Source organism: Peromyscus californicus, unplaced genomic scaffold (genome assembly GCF_007827085.1).
Source record: "Peromyscus californicus insignis strain IS unplaced genomic scaffold, ASM782708v3 Scaffold_19__1_contigs__length_69161282, whole genome shotgun sequence".
Classification (NCBI taxonomy): domain Eukaryota; kingdom Metazoa; phylum Chordata; class Mammalia; order Rodentia; family Cricetidae; genus Peromyscus; species Peromyscus californicus.
Window position 1 is genome coordinate 20,866,293 of NW_026294491.1, and position 22,508 is coordinate 20,888,800.

Consider the following 22,508-nt stretch of genomic DNA (forward strand, 5'->3'; position numbering starts at 1 on the left):
CTGAACAGGGAGTAGGGGGCCTCTTTGTTTGTAAAAAATCAGACCAGAAGGGAGGTTTGCCTTGGCTGCCTTTTCTTGACCTCATTCTTGTACATCTGAACACCTGGGACTTTTCAGACAGATTTTCCTTTATCTCCCACCTTCTTTTTAGCCTCTCAATGTTGAAAACTCAGAAAGCCTTTAATGGATGTTCCGATGCCCTCCTTCAGTGGGTACTTTGTGTTCTCTTGTGCCTGAGGGATACCTGCAGATTTCATATATCTCAGGACTGTTTCTCAGGGTTCTGTCTCTAACTTCAATTTTAAAATAGCTTTGTTGACATATGACTGATATACACTGAATGCTTATTACACCGAGAGTGTATAATTTGATAAGCCTTGACTTGTGGCTGCAAAACCGATACCATTGCCTCCACTACTCTCAGGATAATGAACACATCCATCATTTCATTGATATTCTCATGGTGTTTCCTCTTTCATGCCCATCTTTGTTCCATTACCAGAGGCAAGACTACTAGTGACCCAAACTTTATACTCCAGGATTAAATAATGATTCACCTTACATTTTCTATTTTATTTAGTGTGTCATGTGAAATAGTTAATTTGTTTTTGCATAAAGGCACCAGCTTTTCCAGTATTGTGTAGTCCAACAACAGGCTATCCCATTAAATATCTTTGTACCATATGGTTTGACTGCAGAGAGGAGGCTCTATCTGTGAGCTCTGTGTTCTCGTCCATTTTTATAATCTGTCTTTGTATCAGTAACACAGAGACTTGGCTTTATAAATCTTCTAGCTCTGTCTTCTTTTCTCTCCAAAGTGGTTTCTGTTATTTTGACTTCTTTACACTTCTCTGAATTTAGATTTAGCTTCATTATTCATGGAAATCACCAAACTCGTTCCCCAACTGCTTCGGCAACACCGAATGGGGTGTCATTATAACTATAAAAATGTGGAGAAGTGACACATAAACAGTATTGAGTAATACAATCCACAAATAAATTATAGTACTTATATGTTTAAGATTTTTGCTCTTGAACTATTCCATAATTTTCACAGTACAGGTTGTGCATGCCATCAGATTTAATATATGTTTATTTATTGTCCCATTATTATGAGTTATAATTGTTTCCACATGTTGCTTTCAATAGTTCAAGATTATATATAATAGTTCAACAGTTCAGTGTATGCACATAGCAATTCTATCCTCCCCTAGTGCTAAATTCATGTATATTTGAGTAGGCATATAGAAGATTCAAGACTCTCAAACTTTATTCCATATACAATAGTTGATTCTAGTAATATACTTAGAATTTTTTAAAAAATACATTAATATTCCTAACTTGTATAAATAGGTCTCCAAGATGAAAAACTGATATTATCTCACTGACTTGAGATAAATCCTGACTTTATCTCCTCCCCAGTCCCTCCCAGAGACTTCTTAGACAGTACATGGTGGCTGATGAGTCTCCATCCCCTCAGCACTATCTGTGAGAAACTCTTATCTTGATGGGAAATGTCCGTGCTTGATATTACTTCCTGATACACAATCATGGACTGCTCCTGAAAACAAACCATGAGACGCTGTTCTTTGAACAGCCCTTTAGTTTCCTAAACAAGATATTTTTGTAAGTCAATAAATTTAGTTCACATTTCTTTATCTCAAACTTTAAAGACTTGAGTTATCTTGGCTTATTGGTTTGACTAGGACTTTCTGACTCATCGTGGTTAAAAGTTACCAGAGAGGACATTGTTCTTCTTCATTTAAGAAAGAATTCAGATATCCCCCATTAAGTGATAAATTAGCTATACATTTTTCAGTTTCTTTTGTCTTGTGTCATGGAAGTTTCCTTTATTTACAGTTTACTCAAAGTTTCTATCATGTATTCAGACTGAATTTTGTCAGTTTGTCATCAACTGAGAGGTCACATGGTTTTTCTCCCCCTCTGTTTATTATAGATGGGAACCATTATGTTGACTTATTTTCAAAGAGTGTACCAACCTTTTATTTCTGGAAAGTCCTGCTTTATAACTAGTTTATTTTCAGATATACTTGAATTCATTTGTTATTATTTTATTGAAAATAATCTACATCTATTTATGAAGTCATGAAATACATAGTTTTTTTTCTTAATGGCTTTTCTCAATCTCAACATTTTGGGTTAAATGTGGTCATACCAAAATGAATAGGGAAACATTTCTCCCATATTAACATTCTTCATTCAGTAGTATAAGTTGATAGGAATGTCTTTAATGTTTGCTAGTGAATCTATTTATTGCAAAGTTTTCATAGCTCATAGGTTTTTACTTACAAACTCTATTTCTGTCTAGTTGAGTCAGCTCTCTGCATGGGTTGAAGACTTTATTTTCATGCATGGTGGGAATTCTCCTCACTCTGTGTCTTCTATCTTCTTCAACTTAAGAAATCTTTGGAGTTCACTGAGCTACTTGGATTTGTGGGTTTGCAGTTTTCATCAAATTTGGAAAAACTACCCCATTATTATTTGAAAGATAATTTCTCTTATTTTTGTTTTATAATACTTATATAATATTTTCTCATATAATAACTCCAGTAGTCATATATCATGTTGCCTGAAAAATTTGTCAGAGTGTACTGATAACTTGTTCATTTTACGTGTCTTTTTTTGTTTTATATTTTGCTTTCATCATGGTTTCTGACAGCAAGGGACTGATGGATGGTGTTCTTCAGCAAGGTGAAGACAGAGCAATCAGCGCACAGGGTTCCTAGTTGCTTCTATTTCTTTAGGAGAGAATTGCTATGTGTTTGCTTTAGTTTGGACCAATTCTGTTTAATTCATTTGAATATAATGTGTTTGGACATAGGTTATTAGAGGAGAGGTGACTCATTTAACGGTTATTTATTGCAGGCTCATTGTGTGAAACACTAGCTAAGGGACCTGTGATGTACAGATATAGCAATGCATCATTTTTAAACTCTAGGAGGTTGTAATTAGTAAGAGTAAATGACATATATCTTAGGATTTTCAAGATATTGATGGATATGTTGCTTCAAAGAATCCCAAGTGAATCCAATTAAATCAACTTCTATGACTATATTATAATATGTAGCACAATTAACATAAGATAGGGACATTATACAAGAAAATAACACTATCCATGGCCCCTTTAACAGCAGTAAATTTTCTCCATTAAGTGAGAAAAGGGGAAATCAGACTTCTGACTCATCTTGGATAAAAGTTACCAGAGAGGACATTGTTCTTCTTCATTTAAGAAGGAATTCAGATATCCCCCATTAAGTGATAAATTGTCTATACATTTTTCAGTTTCTTTTGTCTAGAAAGGTTAGAGTATGAGGTAGATGAGCGGGGATTCCCTTTTGCTGAGATGCAGGTGGCTAGTTTCAAGATCTGAGGGTCACCTTGAGGATCTGAGGGTATTCTGAAGATCATGTCTGAGACAACTGGAAGAAGAGGCTCGTAAACAAGTCAACATGACAGTCTACACTTGGACAGTGGCAATGAGGGGAGAAAGAATGTTATGTCTCTCCAGATCCTTATATAAAAATAGCATGATGGCTATGCGTGGTTGTCAACTTGACTGCATCTGAAAATAGCTCAAACCCAACCTGCTTGGTGCATCCATCGTGGAATTTTCTTAGTTAAATAATTTGAAGTGGGAAGACTCACACTTTTTTTTATTTATTCCACTCTCATACAATACATACCAACTGCAGCATCCCCCCCTCTGCTCCTCCCAATCCATCCATTCCCCAAATCCATTGCTCTTCAGGACATCAACTGAACACATCATAACAGGAAGCAATAAGGCTAGGCACAAATTCTCATATCAAGACTGGATGAGACAGCCTAGTAAGAGGAAAAAACATCCAAAAAGGTGACAGAAGAGTCAGAGACATCTCCACTCCAATTGTTAGGAGTCCCACAAAAACTCGAAGCTAAACAACCACAGCATGTATGCAGAGGACCTAGCACAGGCCCATAGAGGCTCCATGACTGCTGCTTTAATTTCTGTGAGTCCCTATGGGCCCTGCTTAGCTAATTCTGTGGGCTATGTTCTCAACCCTTCTGGCTCCTATCCTTTCTCCCCATCTTCTGCACAGTTCCTTAGGCTCCATCTAAGTTTGGCTGTGGGTCTCTGCACCTGCTCCCATCAGCTGTTGGAGGAAGCCTCTCTGATAATGATTGGGCTAGTCCCTGCTCTGTGAGTACTATGAGTATAGCAGAATATTGTTAGGAGTCACTTTGTTGACTTTTTTTTCAGTCCTGTTTGGTTCTACCCTCAGTCTCTGGAAAATCCAGCTTCTGGTTCCTGGACATCCAGGCAGTGTTGAGCATTGGCTCCCTTTTGTGGCTTGACCCTCAAATTAGACTGAAGTGTGCATCTAATTGGTTTTAAAATTAAAAACCTGGAGTCAGATTTGGATAGTGAAAGCTGAAAGATCAGAGAAACAGAGCAGCAGCCTCTACTAAAGCTCAGACTGCATTGGGGGGATCCTGCCTATACAAATCCTCAGACTGATCTAGATCTTGTCTCTACCTGCCTTGTATTTCTGTCTCCACCTCTCTAGTGCTGGGATTAAAGGCATGAGCCTTCCAAGTGCTTCGATTAAAGGTGTGTGCCACCAGCACCTAGCCTCTATGATTAACTAGTGGCTTAGCTCCACCCTCTGATCTTCAGGCAAGCTTTATTTGTCAGAACACAAACAAAATATCACATAACATTAGACCAGTCATTGGTTGGCTAATCCCACAATTTCTGTACCATCATTACTCTAGCATATCTTGCAGGCAGGACAGGTTGTGGGTTAAAGGGTTTGTGGCTAGGTTGTTGTCCCAGACCTACCATTGGAAGGCATACCTAGTTTCAAAAGATGGCTAGTTCAGTGTCTGTATCCTGAGTTACGAGGAGCCCTCACTAGGATCAGCCTCATAGGTTCTAGGAAGTTTCCATTACACTAGGTTTCCACACCAACCCCTAATTGCCTCCCTATTCCAGCTGTCTCTTCCTGTACTCTCTCCCTCCATCCCTCTCTCTCTTTCACCTGATCCCTCCTGTTCCCTTCCTCACTTGCTCTCAGTCTGCCTGCAAAATCTTTTCTATTTCCCCTTTCTAGGGACATCCATGCATCCCCCCTGCTTGAGTCCTCTATGTTAGTCAGCTCCTCTGGGTGCTGGGGAACCCACATTTAATCTGGATGTTTTGAGTTGGGAAGATTTACCTTTAATCTGGGCCACACCTTCTGGTGGCAGCCTCAATAAATGACACGGAAGAAGGAATCTTTTGTTCTTTGCCTGCTTGCTCCCACTCTTGCCGGCAAGTTCATTTAGAGTCACTTTCTTTAGAATTCCAGCATATACTGAAGACCAGCTGAAACATCTAGTCTCATGGATTGAGCAAGTACTGGATTCTTAGACTTTCCATTGGTAGACAGTCATTGTAGGACTAGGAGAGCCACTGCCACTAAGCCACTCTAATAAGTCCTCTTTATAAATGTCTATGGATTTATTATATCAGTTCTGTTCCTCTAGACAACTCTGACTCAGAGAGTAATAGCAAGTCTTGATATGTAGTGTGGTATGTTTGCCTGTGTGCTGAAAAAAGGAAATGTAAAATAAACAAGTCCACAAACTGTTTATTATAGTCAATAAACTCTTGGATTTAAGTTCAAATAAGATTTGTATAGGATTTAGGCTTTGTACTTGGTAAACAAAGGTTAGATTGAGTTTTATGGAAATTACCTTTTTTGTTGTTATAGAAACAATAAATGAATTCACTGGCTATAATGCTTTTTACTTGTTACTTTGGAAAGACTCTTTGTTGAATGAAAACTGTTTTCATTGTGTGTATCTCTCTGTGTGTGTGTACTCAGTCATAGATAATTATGCAATTTATACTCATCCAGTATTTTCTTAGTGTTAACTCCAGATTTGAAATTTACACAATAAATGTTGATTAACTGGCAAAAGCAATATATATGACTAGAATTATATATGACATCAATAATCACATTCGTTCTGACAGTCAGTTGATAGAAATCTCTCTTAGCTTGGAGTCAATAACTAATCAATACTCTTTTACATTAATAGAGTCTTAATGGCAAAGCCTATCTTTTATTTACTTTACTTAGGTAACTGGGAAAATAGAGAAACTGAGCCTTGACTGAACTGCTTGAGTTTGATGGGCACTATCTAAAACATTGGTGTGATCAGTATCGACTTTCAATGTAAATTTTGAAATGGTGCCCTACATCATCGAGAAGCTGCCTTATCCCAGAAAATCCCCCCCTGATTTACTAAAGATGGTATTTTGTAATTCTGGTTCTGACTGGACAGCAGCTACTGTGCTCTGATCTTCATTCTGCCCCTCCACAGAAATCGACCTGGACAGCGTCATTCTTGTTTCCAACTAAGATACATGACACAATCACCTGTGCAAGATTCATCACCACTGTATAAATAGATATACAAATCAAAGGGAAGCAAAAGGAGAGAGAGAAAGAAAGAAAAAAAACAAAAGCTTTCATGTGGGTAGGATACTTGAGACATTGCATCTATACCAGGCAGGAGATCACAGTGACCTATCATCCTAGCTTTGAAGATTCAGTTTGTTGTTTTGATGATGTTGGTATCAGTAATGGAGGAGTGTGGAAAAGCCTGGCTCTACTTTGCTTTTTATTGCTGTGATAAAAACCATGATCAAAAGCAACTTGAGGTAGAGATAGATTATTTCAGCTTCCACTTTCAGGTCATAGTCCATCACTAAAGGGAATGAGGACAAAAACTCTTGAAGCAGAGACCACAGAAAAAAGCTGCTTGCTGTGGATGATTGATTGATAAATAAAACACTGATTGGCCAGTAGCCAGGCAGGAAGTATAGGCGGGACTAACAGAGAAGAGAATTGAGAGAACAGGAAGGCGGAGAGGAGGTACACCAGCCTGCCGTCCAGGGAGCATCATGTAATGGCAGCAGGTAAAGCCATGAAACATGTGGCAACATATAGATTAACAGAAATGGGCTGAGTATAAGAGTAAGAGCTAAACAATGGTATGCCTGAGCTAATGGCTGAGCAGTTTAAATAATATAAGCACCTGTATATTTATTTTATAAGTGGGCTATGGGACTGCCAGGGCTTGGTGGGGCCCGCAGAGAAAAACTGTAGCTACAGTTGTTCATTGGTTTGTTCTTGGCTTGCTCCCCTAGCTTTGCTGTGCAGTTTGGACCCATCTGCTTAGGTTTGATGCTGCCCATATTGGGCAGGGTCCTACCATTTTAGGAAATCTATTACAGGAATGGCTCTAGGCCAATCTGACCTTGGACACGATTCAGTTGATGTCCCCTCTTCCCAGGGGACTCTAGACTGTGTGAACTTGACAATAAAAACTAACCAGCACAAGCCTTCACATGCAGGTCGTTTAAGGAAAAGCTTATGATGACATAGAATTGGTTCCTTAATTAAATTATGGCTTCATTAAGGTATATTCATTGATAGTCCTTTTGGAATCTGCTTTAATTTGAATAGCCTTTTTTAGAACTGCAGGAGGTAGGAAGTAACAACAGAGTAAATCAACTGATAAATGTTGATAAAGCCTGACATTCACATTGCATATAATACCTATATATAGGTTTACTATAGCTAATACTATATTACTATATCTAATAATTATCTACAAAGAATTATGTTATGAATATAGAAGACTGACGTGATTTTTTGTGATCCAATGCTATTTATTTTTAATCTTCATCGTTGTGTTTTGGAACGTTATTCCCAGTCTCAGATGTTTTTAAATGCTTGTTCTCCAGTCTTCTTTTGGAAGCATGAGTGAAGACTTAGCTGCATGGAGGAAGTCCTTGGGAGAGGCTTGGTAGGTTATAGCCCTGGATCTGATTATGTCACTACTTTCTGTATCATAATCTGTCATGATCTGAGGAGACTTTACTCAGTGCTTTTATGGCTATGAGTCCTGCCAAACCTTCCCTACCACAGTCAACCGTGATCCTGTAACACTGAGCCAAAATAATTCTTTCCTCCCTTAAGCTTATTTTTTTTTGCCAGATATGGTGGTTTTAGATAACCAGAAATGATTAATGCATAAAAGTAGGAACCAGAGAAGTAGGCCATTGCTTTGAAAACTCTGGTTATGAAATTCTTTGGCCATCCAATCTGGTTTTCAAGAGAGATTTGGGAAGTTAGGAAATATGAGCTAGAGAAGTCCCGGATGGTCTAAGCCGAGGCTAATGGATGACTCTGTTGGTGTGGGAACACCAGAACGCTAATGGACATGTTATACAATAGAGACGGTTTTCATGAGGTTTCAGATAGAAATAAGAATTCCACCGGGAACTACTCTAGAGGCTGTTCATGCTACACCCTGGCAAAGAATTTTGTCTACATTATGTTCATGATACATATTTGAATAAGGCTTACTTCAAAGGTAGTGGACTAATTGATTCAAGCTGTGGCAAGGATATTGCTGATGATTTCATCCAGGTATTTAATGAAGACTGGGATAAGACATCAGAGCAGAATTTGAATAAAAGCCATTTGGCAAGAAAATGAACACCTGTGGTTGTGGATAAAAGTATGTGCAGACTAAGATCTAACTGCTAAAGAGATCAGCACCATTAAAAAGAATTCATGAACTTTTCACTAACTGTAGGAATGGTGTCTGAGGAGCTCCATAGAAAGTTTTATGTGTTGAAAATGCTGAGTCACCTAAGGAATTTCCTTCATAAAGAGAGTGCCCAACTGAGTAGATAGCTCAGTTGGTTAAGTTTTTGCTTTACCAAAAACCAAACCAAACCAAAACTAAATAAGAAGAGTAGCAAAATCTCAAAACCAGGAGTATGAGCATGTGATTGCAATCACAGAACTAGGGACACGAATCTAGGCAGATCATTAGGGCCATCCAAAGTAGACTACTTGGTGAGCTCTAGACCAAAGAAAGTCCCTTTCTCAAAAACAAGGTGAATGGTTCCTGAGCAATAGCAGGTAACATTGACCCCTGGCATTCACAGATACATGCACCCACATGAACCTGTACCCACATGCATATATGTGTGAGTACACACACACACAAACACACACACACACACACACACACACACACACACACACACACACAGAAGGAGAGAGAGAGAGAGAGAGAGAGAGAGAGAGAGAGAGAGAGAGAGAGAGAAATTAAAAAAATAGTATTGAAAAGAGGAGGACCTTGTGAAAACGGCATACCTAAAGAAACTGTTTTCTGAGTTTATCCATCCAGATACTCAAAGGCCACTGCTGCTATGCTACAAAGGGTGACTACTTCCAGCTGACAGCAAAAAAATTGCATTATCCATGTGATACTGGTGTTTCAGGCACACAGACTACGGGTTTAGTGCCATATGGACTTGTACCAACATCTTCAAGAAAAATCTGAGGATTCAGCTCAGCCTGGTAGATTCAGTTGAGGCAGGTCCAGTCCCCTCCTCCCTTCACCTAGGCTGAGCAACGTGTCCCAGCACAGGCCCTAGGTTCCAAAAAGCCAGCTCATGCACTAAGGACAGGTCCCGGTCCTACTGCCTGGGGGCCTCCTAAATAGTTCAAGCTAATCAATTGTCTCACTTATCCAGAGGGCCTGATCCAGTTCCATGGGGGTTCCTCAGCTGAGGTGGGAATGGGGGGTGGACTGGGCAGAGGGCGAGAAGGGGGGTGGAGGAGGGAGGACAGGGGAATCCGTGGCTGATATGTAAAATTAAATTAATTATAAAATTAAAAAAGAAAAAAAAAACCTGGGAGGCCAGAAAATATGTGGCTGGGTTCTTTGCAGGGAACTTCTGAGAAGATCATGAATGGTGTCATGAAGGTGAAGCCTGCAGGAAAATGGAGGTCTGATGATGATGAAAACGCCAACAATCTAAGATGTCTGCTGAGGAAAGTTGCACAAATAGAATTGGCCTGAGAGAGGCCACATGTGCTATAGACATGAAGCCATTAGGCGAGGTTACTGAGGGCCATCAGAGCTTACACCCTGCCTCCTTCACATGCCCTGGATGCTGAGCAGTATGTGACATGACTTAATGTTTGTTACATCAGGTTTGGGGTTTTCTTGGGTTCTGTCTTTCCTTGATATCCTCTTCCCCACCCCCTTTGGAATGTGAATACTCCCTCTGTGTATTGTGTATTGGAAACATACATCTTTCATTGTGACATTTAAACAGCTAATAGCTTTCCTTAAGTCTGGATAGATAGTTCCAACTTTGGCTTTTGAGCTCTATGAGACTTCTTAGGATTTTTGTCTTGCACTAAAAGCATTTTATATTATGTGTTTGCCACCAGCCTTTGGGGGTCAGGACAGAATGCCATGGTTTGAGTCTGAAATGTCTTCACAGCCTTATATTTTTAACACTTGTTCTAAAGCTGATGACACAGCACAGAGAGGTTGTGGAACCTGTGAGAGGTGCAGCCATGCTGCTAGACCTTAATTAGGGACAGGCATTTGAAGGTTCTGGGTCTGGTCCCATTGACTGCTCTGTGTCTGCTGTATTATAAGGAACCTCCACCATGAACTCTGGCCACACTTTCCCCATCATGATGGGTGGGTGGCCTGAAGCTATTTCTGTCAGGTATTGTGGTTACAGAGACAGGAAATTACAGATGTGTTCATTATACTGTCAAAATCAGCCTGTTCTTTTACAACCTTTCCAGGCTATTCCAATGCCTTCCAAAACACTCTGCTGTGTCTGCATTGCAACCATTTTTCCTTCCCATAGATTGATTTCTTCCAAAGAGAAATAAGAACATTTTGTCTCCATGCTTTTGTCCTTGTGGAATATTCCTGTTATTTTTAAGATTAAAAGTAAAACTTATTGCATTTTCATAAGGATTTTCATGACTCCATCTTTAATACTATTGTTTAATACTCTCCTAAAGTCATCATCAATATCTGTCCTTAATCCTGGTCAACCTTGTTTATTTAGAGTCTCATGTTTTCCAATGTGGAAGGCCCACACAACTGGTTTTGGTCTGGAATCATGAACAGTGATTTTCTGACCTCATCTTATTTCTCCCCAAATTATAATCATGCATATTCATACTTAATCTAATTATTTCTGCATGTTTTATATGTCAGACCCAAGACCCTATTTATTAAAAGTAGTCTTTAGAAATTCTCTTCAAGGCCTGAAGAGATGGCTCAATGGTTAGGAGCACTGGCTGTTCTTCCAGAGGTCCTGAGTTCAATTCCCATCCACATGTGAGCATCCACATGGTGGCTCACAACCATCTATAATGAGATCTGGTGCCCTCTTCTGGCCTGCAGGCATACATGCAGACAGAGCACTGTGTACATAATAAATAAATAAATCTTAGAAAAAAAAAAGAAATTCTCCTCAATTAGGTCATGTCCCAACAATCTATGTATTTATAGTAACTTATTTTCTAAGTCTTATTGCAATACAATTATATATGTAATAATCTCATTGTTTGAATTTGTACTATTTTCCCACTGGGAATGGAAGTCCATGAAAATGGAGATCATATATAATTACCAGCATAGCTAAGAGCTGACAAATAGATAGGCAAGCAATTAATTCTGCCTGCCATGTAAATACGACATATCTTATTTAAATCACTTAAATGACTGCTTATCAATGATATGTATGTTAGTTGGGGCACTGCACATACAGCTAAAGACAATATAGTCTCTCCCTACCTTTTGATTACAAGTAATTATATGGACACTTTTTATCCTAAAATAATATGAAATGGATTCATTTCTTTTGTCAGAGTTCCTTATTCATATCACAGCCCACCAGATTTATTCAATTTTCTGTAAGAAATGTGTAGGCATGAAATTTTCATTTCTTAGATAAATCCAGTGAACTTGAGAGTAAAAGGATTGAAAAGAAAATTTGAGCTGGAAACAAAAGCCGAGTAAGAATCTATATAAGAAATAGTACTGTCTTTTGTGTTTCACAGTAGTATAGGCCAGGATTGTATTGAGGAAAATTTATAGTTATTCTAGAACTACTACCACATTTGGACTAGGATTTTAAATATATATTTTAACATTTATTCTTTGAGAATTTCATAGGTAAATCAATGTATTTAGACTTTATATTTTGAACATACATTCACCCCACACACCCTTGCAATCTTCCTCTGAACTTCATGTCATTGTTTTTATAACACACTCTTTCTAATTAATGCTGCTCCTGAGTGCATGGGTGTGGGGCCCTCCACTGGAGTATGAGGCTAAGAAATATTTAGGGACAAATTTACAACGTGATTCACTGCCAAAACTTCATTGCATTTGCTCTATTTCCCCCCAATGCAACAAGCTAAAATACAGTAAAATAAATAAATATTGCAAAGTATTAATCTATCAGTTAATTTTTCATTTGCATATTTTGGGTATTATGAGGTTGTATGCATGTTTATGCCCAGGTGCATATGAAGGGCAGAGACTGACCTCATGCATCTTCCTCTATCAGTCTCCCTATTCTTCTATGGAACAAGAACTTTTGTTGAGAATGGAGGTCACTTATTTTATAGACTGGCTAACTAGCCAAGTCAGTGCCCAGTGCCCACCTGTTCCCACCACTACACCGGACTGTTATGTGGATGCTGTGCCTCCAAACCGAGGTCTTCCTGCCTACACAGCAAGTACTTTGTGCACTGAGCCACATCTCAAGCTCCTGCTCGTAAATATTTCTATGATGACAAAACAATAATGAAACTCTAATAAGTGAGGTTAGCTTCACATTCCAACATTGGACAGGCCTTGCTTTGGTGGGATGGGGACAACATCTTACACTGTTGTGGTGATACTGTGTTCCCCAAAATATTGTGCACCCTAATAAACTTATCTGGGGTCAGAGAACAGAACAGCCACTAGACAGACATAGAGGCCAGGAAATGGTGGCACACACACACACCTTTAATCCTAGCCTTCTAGAGGCAGAAATCCACCTGGATCTCTGTGAATTTAAAGCCAAACTACAAACTGCCAGGCATGATGACACATGCCTTTAATCCCAGGAAGTGATGGCAGGAAGCAGAAAGGTATATAAGGCATGAGGACCAGGAACCAGAGGTCTTTTAAGCTTTTAGCTTTTTTTTTTTTTTTGGTTTTTCGAGACAGGGTTTCTCTGTGTAGTTTTGCGCCTTTCCTGGAACTCACTTGGTAGTCCAGGCTGGCCTCGAACTCACAGAGATCCGCCTGTCTCTGCCTCCCGAGTGCTGGGATTAAAGGCGTGCGCCACCACCGCCCGGCTAAGCTTTTAGCTTTTAGCAGCAGTTCAGCTGAGATTCACTTGGATGAGGACTCGGAGGCTTCCAGTCTGAGGAAACAGGATCAGCTGAGGAATTGGCGAGGTGACTGTGGCTTGTTCTGCTTCTCTGATCTTTCAGCATTCACTCCAATAACTGGCACCAGGTTTGTTTTTATTAATAAGACCTTCTAACAATTCATGCTACACACTGTGACTTAGGTGATTCTAAATCAGCCATAATATGTTGCTTGAGCTTCATCTTTCTTTTCAAATGTTTGAAGTGAATTAACCTCGACCAATATCCTTTTTACTCTTCGACATAGCTAAGAAAACTGGTGGCCTTTACTCTGCCCAGTACATGGGATGAAATGAAGACGGTGACGTTCAGAGTCAGCAGGAGCCTTTCATGTGAGCTTTGCTCTTGACATGAAGATGAAAGATGGCTCAGTGGTGCAGAACACTGTCTGCTTTTACGGAAGACCTGGCTCTGTTCCCAGCACCTACATGATGGCTCACAACTGTCTCTAACTCTGGTTCCAGGAGATCCAACAACTTTTGGCCTCTGCAAACGCCAGGCAGGACCATAGTACACATACCTCTGTGAAAAACACATACGTGAAAAACACTCATAAACATAAAATAAAAACTAAATCATGTTTAAAATACTGATTTCACAATGACTGGGGCAGAAATTGCTTTGACTGCAAGCATTGGTGAATTGCCAGAAAAATATAGATAACACATAGTAGCATAGATTGCATATGTTGATGTGCAAAATAATGAAAATTATATAAATACACAAACAGTTCAATGTAAAGACTTAGTTGGCACTTTTTTTTGGAAAATTCACTTTAATATTTTCAGGTGACATCAGAATTATTCAGCTTGGGAAATCATGCTATAAATTTTAATTTTTGTTGCTTTTGTCAGTAGGACACACTATGCTCACCTCTTCCTAATTTGATTCTATTTTGAGTAAAATGTTTTATGCTGTGTTGAAAGTTATAATTTTCATATTTTATCTGCTGGCATAAAATTTATTTGGATTGTGGAATGTAGTGCACAATGATGTGACATAATGAAAAGTTTTCTGATTCTATAGGCACATTTCTGTGATCTGAACTTTTGAAATTTCACTTCATTGCTTCAGGAATGAAAGTCTTTTTCATTACATTGTATGATTAAAAACATCCATATGTCTCATGATTGGCAGCTGTGAACCATTTACTTTTGTGTTCCTAGCTTAAGAAAGAATACTAGGGAATAAGAACAAATAAGTGGAAGAAAACAAATAGTCCATAAACCAAGTCTCATCTAGGTTAACAAGGCAGAATATAAAATGGAATATAGAAAAGTCAGCAAGGCACCTGTCAACATAGATTTAGGACCCGTTCTCAATGATTTATCAGCCTATAATTTACAGAGCAAATAAATCATTTTCTCTCAAATATGCACTTCTGTGAAGGTCTCCTGGTGAGGACTTCCAGGCTCGACACCTCAAAACAGAATGTGACATACACATGATGAAAAGACCCAATTCACACTATTGAGGCTAATGATGCCTTCGTGAATCTCTGAGAAAGCAGGAGATGGTATCCTCAGCACTGATGGATTCCTTTGATAAATTTATCAACAATAATGACTTTCACCATATACATACTGTCAGGCATCATGAGAAGTATCCATTCTCATCATACAAACACTGTACTAAAGCAATCTTATTTTTCTACTTATGGTAAAGAGACTGTGGTCAGCGGAGGTCTTTGGTAGCCCTAGTGATTTCATCTCCATGTATAAACACCTTGAATAAAACTGAGTGTGTGATATATTTGACGTTACCCTACTGATTAAGTTACAGCATATTACATTTCAGACTTTAAGAAAAGGGAGCAAACTGACTCCTTCAAATATTGTTGTTCAGCAAATACTTTCAATCCTTTTGTCATTACTCCATAAATATTTAGATTATTTATTACATGTATAAATGTTTGTAGTAGAATGCAAGGGACATGGTATGATAGACAGAAAAGGCTGCCAATCACAAGTCTGTATCTTCAGTGTGCTGTTCATACCGACTGCAAACTCAAGTCTTTTCCACAGGTACAGACCATGTAGTGTCTCACCATTCCTTTTTCAAAAATCCTTGGAACATCTCTCAGAAACTTCGCACTTGTAGTAGAGATATTATTGATGATTAAGTCACCTACTGGGACTCTGATGCTTACTGCATTTTTGACCAGCATGAATGGTATCCCTGAGTAGCTATGTTGATGGTGTTGCTTTGGCTTCTTGCCGATATTGCATAGGGCGACTTGATGTTGACTATTGAAAATCATTATGTTGATATGGTAAACAAATGTACAAAACTTAATATGTACCTGCCTATGGCAGTTATTCATCAAAAGATAAGAAATTAAAGCAAACCAAGATAAAAAATAATGACTTTGCATTCTTTTTTTTTTGAACAAGAAAAAGCATTTAATTGTGGGCTTGAACAGTTTCAGAGGATTGGTGCATTGTCGTCATGGCAGGAACATGGCAGCACACAGGTAGGCATGGTATTGGAGAAGTAACAGAGAAGGTTACATCCCCATTTGCAGGCAGAGACAATCAACTTTGCATTTTTTTTTTTTTTTTACTTTGTAAAAGTGGGAAATATCCTGACTACCAAGGGAAGAGATTGGAGAGAAGAAAGACAACAATAAGATAGTATAAATGGAGTTTCTTTTTGATAGTATCCTTGAGCAATAGTGTGAAGAGAAAAATCTATGTAATAAATGGCTTTGCAGCTGTCATTGTGAAAAACAGGTTGAAAAAATATCTAAATGTATGCAAATAGTAAAATCAGAAAAATCACAGTGAGTTGAATTAATTTCTTGGTGATTGTTTCTTAACACATATATTTGAAGTATGGGGCATTCCACTGATCCCATAAAAGTACAAACTAGTACAATTATCATATTTTTCTTTTTATCAAAATGGAGGTTAAAATTTATCACTAGAAACACTGGTAAATATACTTCTGAATGTTGCATACAATTATTACAAGTATTTATTCATTTATAGGTTAACTATGTCACATTTTCATTTTAACTTTATCCACTTGAGGGGGTATAATTTGATTTATAGTGTGGCAGGTAGAGTAATTGAACAAAATTATAATGGTATTTTTTAGTGTCTATACCTTAATTACTGTTCAAATTGCCTCTTTAATTTTCTCAACCCTTAAATCTTAGCTAAATGGTTTAAGGTGTTTAATTTCATATGTTTGCTTAATAATTATTTTCCTCACTTAATTTCTAATGAAAAATAAAGGTCTTAAATTTTAGTTTCATAGTGCTTTGGGCTTTAGGCAGTGACAAATAACAGTGCCTTTGAGTAGGTTTGGGACAGGGAAACAGATATTTCATGTATTTTAATACTGAACAAGATATTCTAATCTTCTCATGCTTTCAGCTCAGATATTTTTAGTTTCTGGGGAACTTCCTTGGGTTTGTTAGCAGTAAGCAAATGTCCTCTCTCATGGCCATCTTCTCTCAAAATCTCTGTCTCTCTCTTCTTTATTCTCTTTCCCTTCCTTCTTCCCTCCTTGCACCTTGGTTTGAATAGCCATGAAATTTTTAACCTTCTAAAAAACCTTTATTAAAAAAATAAAGATAAACAGTCACTAAAATTCTCCACTTGAAACAACTTTATCCTTTTTAAAACTAAAGAAAGTTAATGGACTCTCCTCACTGTTTGTGTATTTCTAGACAGGACCATTCATTCTCCATTAATGTATTAATTTTCTTGGTATGAATAAGGACTCTGCTCCTATACAGTTTCTGAAATGACATGAAAATTATGGGAGGAAAGCTAATGAGAGTACTTGCAAGATATTACATCACAGTACTATTAAAAATCATCCCAGGGCTAGAGAGATGGTTCATCAGTTAGGAGTACTTCCTTTTTTCCAGAGGATGCAGCTCAGTTTCCTGCATCCATGTCAAGTGATTCACTACTGCCACTAACTCCAGTTCCAGGGGATCCAATGTCCTCTTCTGGCTTTTGTGGACCCCTGAACATTTGTAGCATGTGCGCATGTACATACACACACACAAATAAATAAAACATAAATAATTATGCATCTTTAAATATCAATCCAGTTAACTTTTTTTTTTGAGATTACATTTACATCTCTCCCTTCCATCTCCTCCTCTAGACCAGTGGTTCTCAATCTATAGGTCATGTCACTTTTGTAGGGGGTGGGATGGTGATCCCTTTCACAGAGATCACGTATCAGCTATCCTGCGTATCAAATATTTACATTATGATTCATAAGAGTAGCAAAAGTACAGTTATGAAGTAGCAACAAAAATAATTTTATGGTTGGGGGTCACCACAACTAGAGGAATGTATTAAAGGGTCACAGCATTAGAAAGGTTGAGAACCATTGCTCTAGACCCTCACATGCACCCTTTCTTTCTCTCTTTCATATTCTTGGTCTCTTTTGATTAGTTGTTATTACATACACATGTACATGCACATATACATATGTATTCCTAAATATGACCTGCTAAGTATGTATTATATTACTTGTATATGTGTTTGGTGTTGGTATATCCATTTGGTGGTGGATAACCACTTGGTGTGCTCTTCCCCAGAAAAAGACCATTTCTCCTGCTCAAAAGCATCCCTTAGTTGACTTTAGTTCTTTGTGTTGTGTTCAGCTCTCAAGGACTTTTTCCTGTCCACTTTGGCCTGGCTCTTGTTGTTGTCCTTGTTCATCTCGTGTTTAGGCAGTCATGTTTATATAGTATTTCCTATTATTGTCAGACACACCAATCCAGTGAATTTTTAGGAAACTATATTCAGGACTGGTGAAATGTCTTAGCAGGTGGAGGTGCTTGCAGCTACAGTTGAGGATCTAAGTTCTATCCCCAGGACCCATGTGGAAAAAGAGATAGCTGATTTTGGCAGATTGTCCTCTGATTTCTTCATGCCTCACAGGACATCCCCTCTCACACTCTCTCTCTCTCTCTCTCTCTCTCTCTCTCTCTCTCTCTCTCTCTCTCTCTCTCTCTCTCTTTTCTCTCTCTCTCTCTCTCTCTCTGTCTCTCTCACACACACACACACACACACACACACACACACAGGAGCAGGCACATACACAAGTAATCAATCCTAGTCTTATAAACTTTGGCATAGAATAAGGAATGATAAATGAAATATTTTATCTATAATAATGCACAAGTATAAGGCTGGAAAGGTGGCTCAAAGGTTAAGAATAGTGCCTGCTCTCACAGAGGACCCAAATTTGATTCCCAGCATTCACATGGAGGATTACAACCAACTGTAACTCCAGCCCCAGGGGATCTGATGTCCTCTTCTGGCCACCAAGGAGTCTGCATGCATATGGTACACATAGAGACATACATGCAGGCAAAACACCCATGCATGTAAGACAAAAATGAAAGAAAAAAATTAAATGTTCAATTAGCTTTGACAAGTGTACATTAATCAGTCCTGTAATGGAGAACAAATAAATGAACCCACATGTACAATAATTCTCCACTAAAAGAACATAACATTACCACTGAACATGAAGTTACAGTTAACTTAGTAGTACAAAATTTATTACTGCAAGAAGCAACTTTTAAAGTAAATGTTAATAGCATTATTAAATACAGGAATCTGTAGCAGGCTATCAATATATGTAGTAAATATATATTCATACATACATATATTATCTGATATATAATCATATAATGTTAAAAGCAATTTAAGCCTAAAGTTCAAGGAAACAAAATCATAAACATAAGGAAAGAAGGCAGTTTGTTTAGATCAAAATTACGACTAGATTTGTCTTTATATAGTAAGATATTTAAAATTTTTTTCTCAGTTTTCTAAGGTTTCTATATAAATAGTTGCCCATAATGAAAAGATAGATCAAGATTAAAGCGTTATTTGTTAATTTTATGAGCAATTACCTAGTCTTTAAAAGGAATGGAATAAAACAGTGTTTCATACCTGGCACCTCAACTGAAATAATGATTAGTATCTCTTCTTTTTAGATAACTTTTACATGTATACAAGTTTGTGTGTCTATGTGCATTTATACCACATGTGCGTGAGTACCCATGAAGGCCAGCAGAGGGTGTTGGATCCCCTGGGGCTGGAATTACAGATGGTTGTGAACTATTAACCTGAGTGCTGGGATCTGAACCAAGGTCCTCTTTAAGAGCAACAAGTTCACTTAACTCTATGGCTGTCTCTCTAGCTTTCTGTTTTACTGATATGTAAGTGTTTCATAAATTTTCCTACCTTTTGAGAAACTGACACATATTTTTTTTCATGTAGACCTTCTTTGAGACTTATCAAAAGTTTATATTTTCATAATATCCCAATAATTTAAGATATATCATCTTATTAACACTAGTCACATGTACTCAGTTGTATCTTAATTGGTGCACAGCATTGTAAGCTTGGGGTTCTTCTCTTCTTCACAACCTCCCTGTTCTTCACCGACCTTTGAAAAATGTTCCCACAGTGTTGTCTTCTTTTCCAGAATGCCATTTGAATGTACATATTTTGTGCATACCATTTTAGATCTACATTTGAGAATCATGTCTTTGAGATCAGTCTATACTGCTGCCTATATCCTTTCCATTTCAGGTTAGTGTCTCATTGCGTGCTTTCCCCTCTTTATTTATCCCTGCCAAGTTATGGGACATCTGGGCTGTTTTGAGTCTTTTGTGACTATGAATAGAGCAACTCTAAACATGCGGAGCTGTGTGTTTTTATCCATTTTAGTAAATATCTTGAAGATTCCCTTGTCCCTGGGAAAGTGAAGGCATTACTATATAAGAAAATCCCAAACTGTTTCTAATGTTGCACCATCTTTTACTACTTAGTTTCACCAGAGGCATCTGAGATTTCTTATTACTCTGGCACCCATGAGTTCATATTCTACCTCTAAATATATGTAATCTTAACTGTAGTAACTTATTGAGGTTTTAATTGGCATTTCCATAATGGCTAATGATACTGATCATATATTTGGAATTTAAATAGGTATATAATGTCTAAGATATGCCTTTGATTTGATTTCATAGGTTAATTTATTTCTGCATTTTTCCTTGTATTTCTTCTTATTCAGGAAAAAAATAATTTTCTGTTTTATTTTAGCATGATGAGAGTTTGTACTGAGAACAGAACACCGTTTGAAAATCTTCAGGTTTTCATATCCCCAATTTGAATCTCTTGAAAAGAAAGGTTTTAAGAAATAAACTTTTTTTTTCATATTGGAAGATTCCCTCACTATATGGAGTAAAGCATTTTGGGCTATCCTGCATTGAGAGAAGGAGGATGCTTGTTTGGCTTACAAGAAAGCTATTTTCGTCAAACATAGAGAGTCATGAGCACCAGGAATCTCAACCCTGTAATTGTTTCTCCAATATGGAGTGTCAGGACCCAAAGCCACCAATATCAATGTAGATTAATACATTTGTGCTGAAATCTGGTGATGCGTGTACATGGACTGCTAAGAGAAATGCCTTCTCAATGACCTGGTACCCTGTTCTTTCAGAATTCTGATAATGTACTGAGTGGATGAGGAGCATGTGTGCCCCAGAAAGCATCTAGTTGAAATTTCTACTGCTCTAGCAAAGAAAACTTGAGGTTGGCGCTGTTGAGGTGCGGGAGTTAAACATGCTTGTCCTCAGCCTGTCTGATCCCAGAAGCCACACAATAGAAGGAGAAAGTCATTTCACAAATTTGACTTCTTACCTCTGCGTGTATATTAAAGTACATGTGCATCCACACACATCATACACACACACACACACACACACACACACACACACACACACACACCAACAGTACATAAAAATAAATTAAATTTTAAGAAACTAAGCTTATTTACAGAAGCTAAAAGAATATCTTTTTCTTATTGGAGTGTCTGTATTACAACCCTGTCCTAAATGTACATCAATAGGTTGCTTCTTTTTGTTTTCTTAAATGCTTCCAAGTTTTTCTTCCTCAAAGGGAAGTTCTCTGATAATTTATTTCATGTCCTTATATAAAAGTGATAAATGTCATCACAAGGAATGAACCAGTCACACACAATTTTCTTTTGATTCTACCTAGCTTTGACATCATCTTAAATACACTTTCCTTTTTCTGTGTCAGAACTAAAACTGTGGAAGGTTCATATGAAAGAGTAAAGAGCAGAGACTGAAGACATTAATTTTTGATACCTGGCATGCATCTCAATAGAAGTTGTTAATTATCAAAGAAAGACTATTTTACATGATAAAGGTAGTCTACTGAAAAACGCATCTTTTGAAAATTGAAATTCTGTTTTGACAGAATAAATGTTTATTTCACTTTGATGAAATCAGAAATTATGCCTTATTTTTACCTAAAGTAAAACAATAAGGTGTTAAAAACAGTGCTTATGCTTATTCTACAGTTGAGTAATGCTTTTATTGAAGTTTGTATGGAAGTTTGAAGTATGCTTTCCATCTTACTTTATAAAATCCTATTTTCAATGACTATTATAAGAAGTAAAGAATATCTTTGACATAGAAAACAATCATATATGACTTAGATTTCACTGATTTGTGTGCATGTTCATGTTCACATGTATATGAATGCATAAATGTGCAGATGGGAAACTGTGCTACTGGACATATGTTTGTGGTGAGACTCAGCTCTATGGAGGACCACAAGTTAATTACTTTGGCTGCCCAGATCCTCTCAGAAGGGCCATCTCACTTGTCCACTAAATGAAAATAATTTTAGCATTAAGTGATACATTTATTCTTTTAGATAAAGCTTGCATCACGAATTTCATTATATTGTTTCCTTTTGCCAGAAGAAGCAGACTTGTTGTTGTCAAACATGCTTGGTTTCAGTATTTCATTATCTGCTTTTTATTCACTTGGTGTCTAGTGTTCCACACATAGGAGCAGTGTGTAGGAGATAATCCCTATTGGGTTTACAGTCTATCTTTGTGTTTCGAAAAGTCTGTACTGTACCCCTAATAAATGGACTATGGGTGACTATTATCTCCAGGATAACTTCTGGACCTCTCATGCACCATACCATCATCTTTAAGAAAAGCCAATAGATAGATGGGGGAAACATTAAAACATTGAGAAAAAGTATGATCAGGCAGGAAAATTAGATGATTTTGTAGAGATGATACATGATAGACTTGATTCTTCATGCCTAAAGAAATCTACTCTGAATATGACTGAATATGACCTTTGTG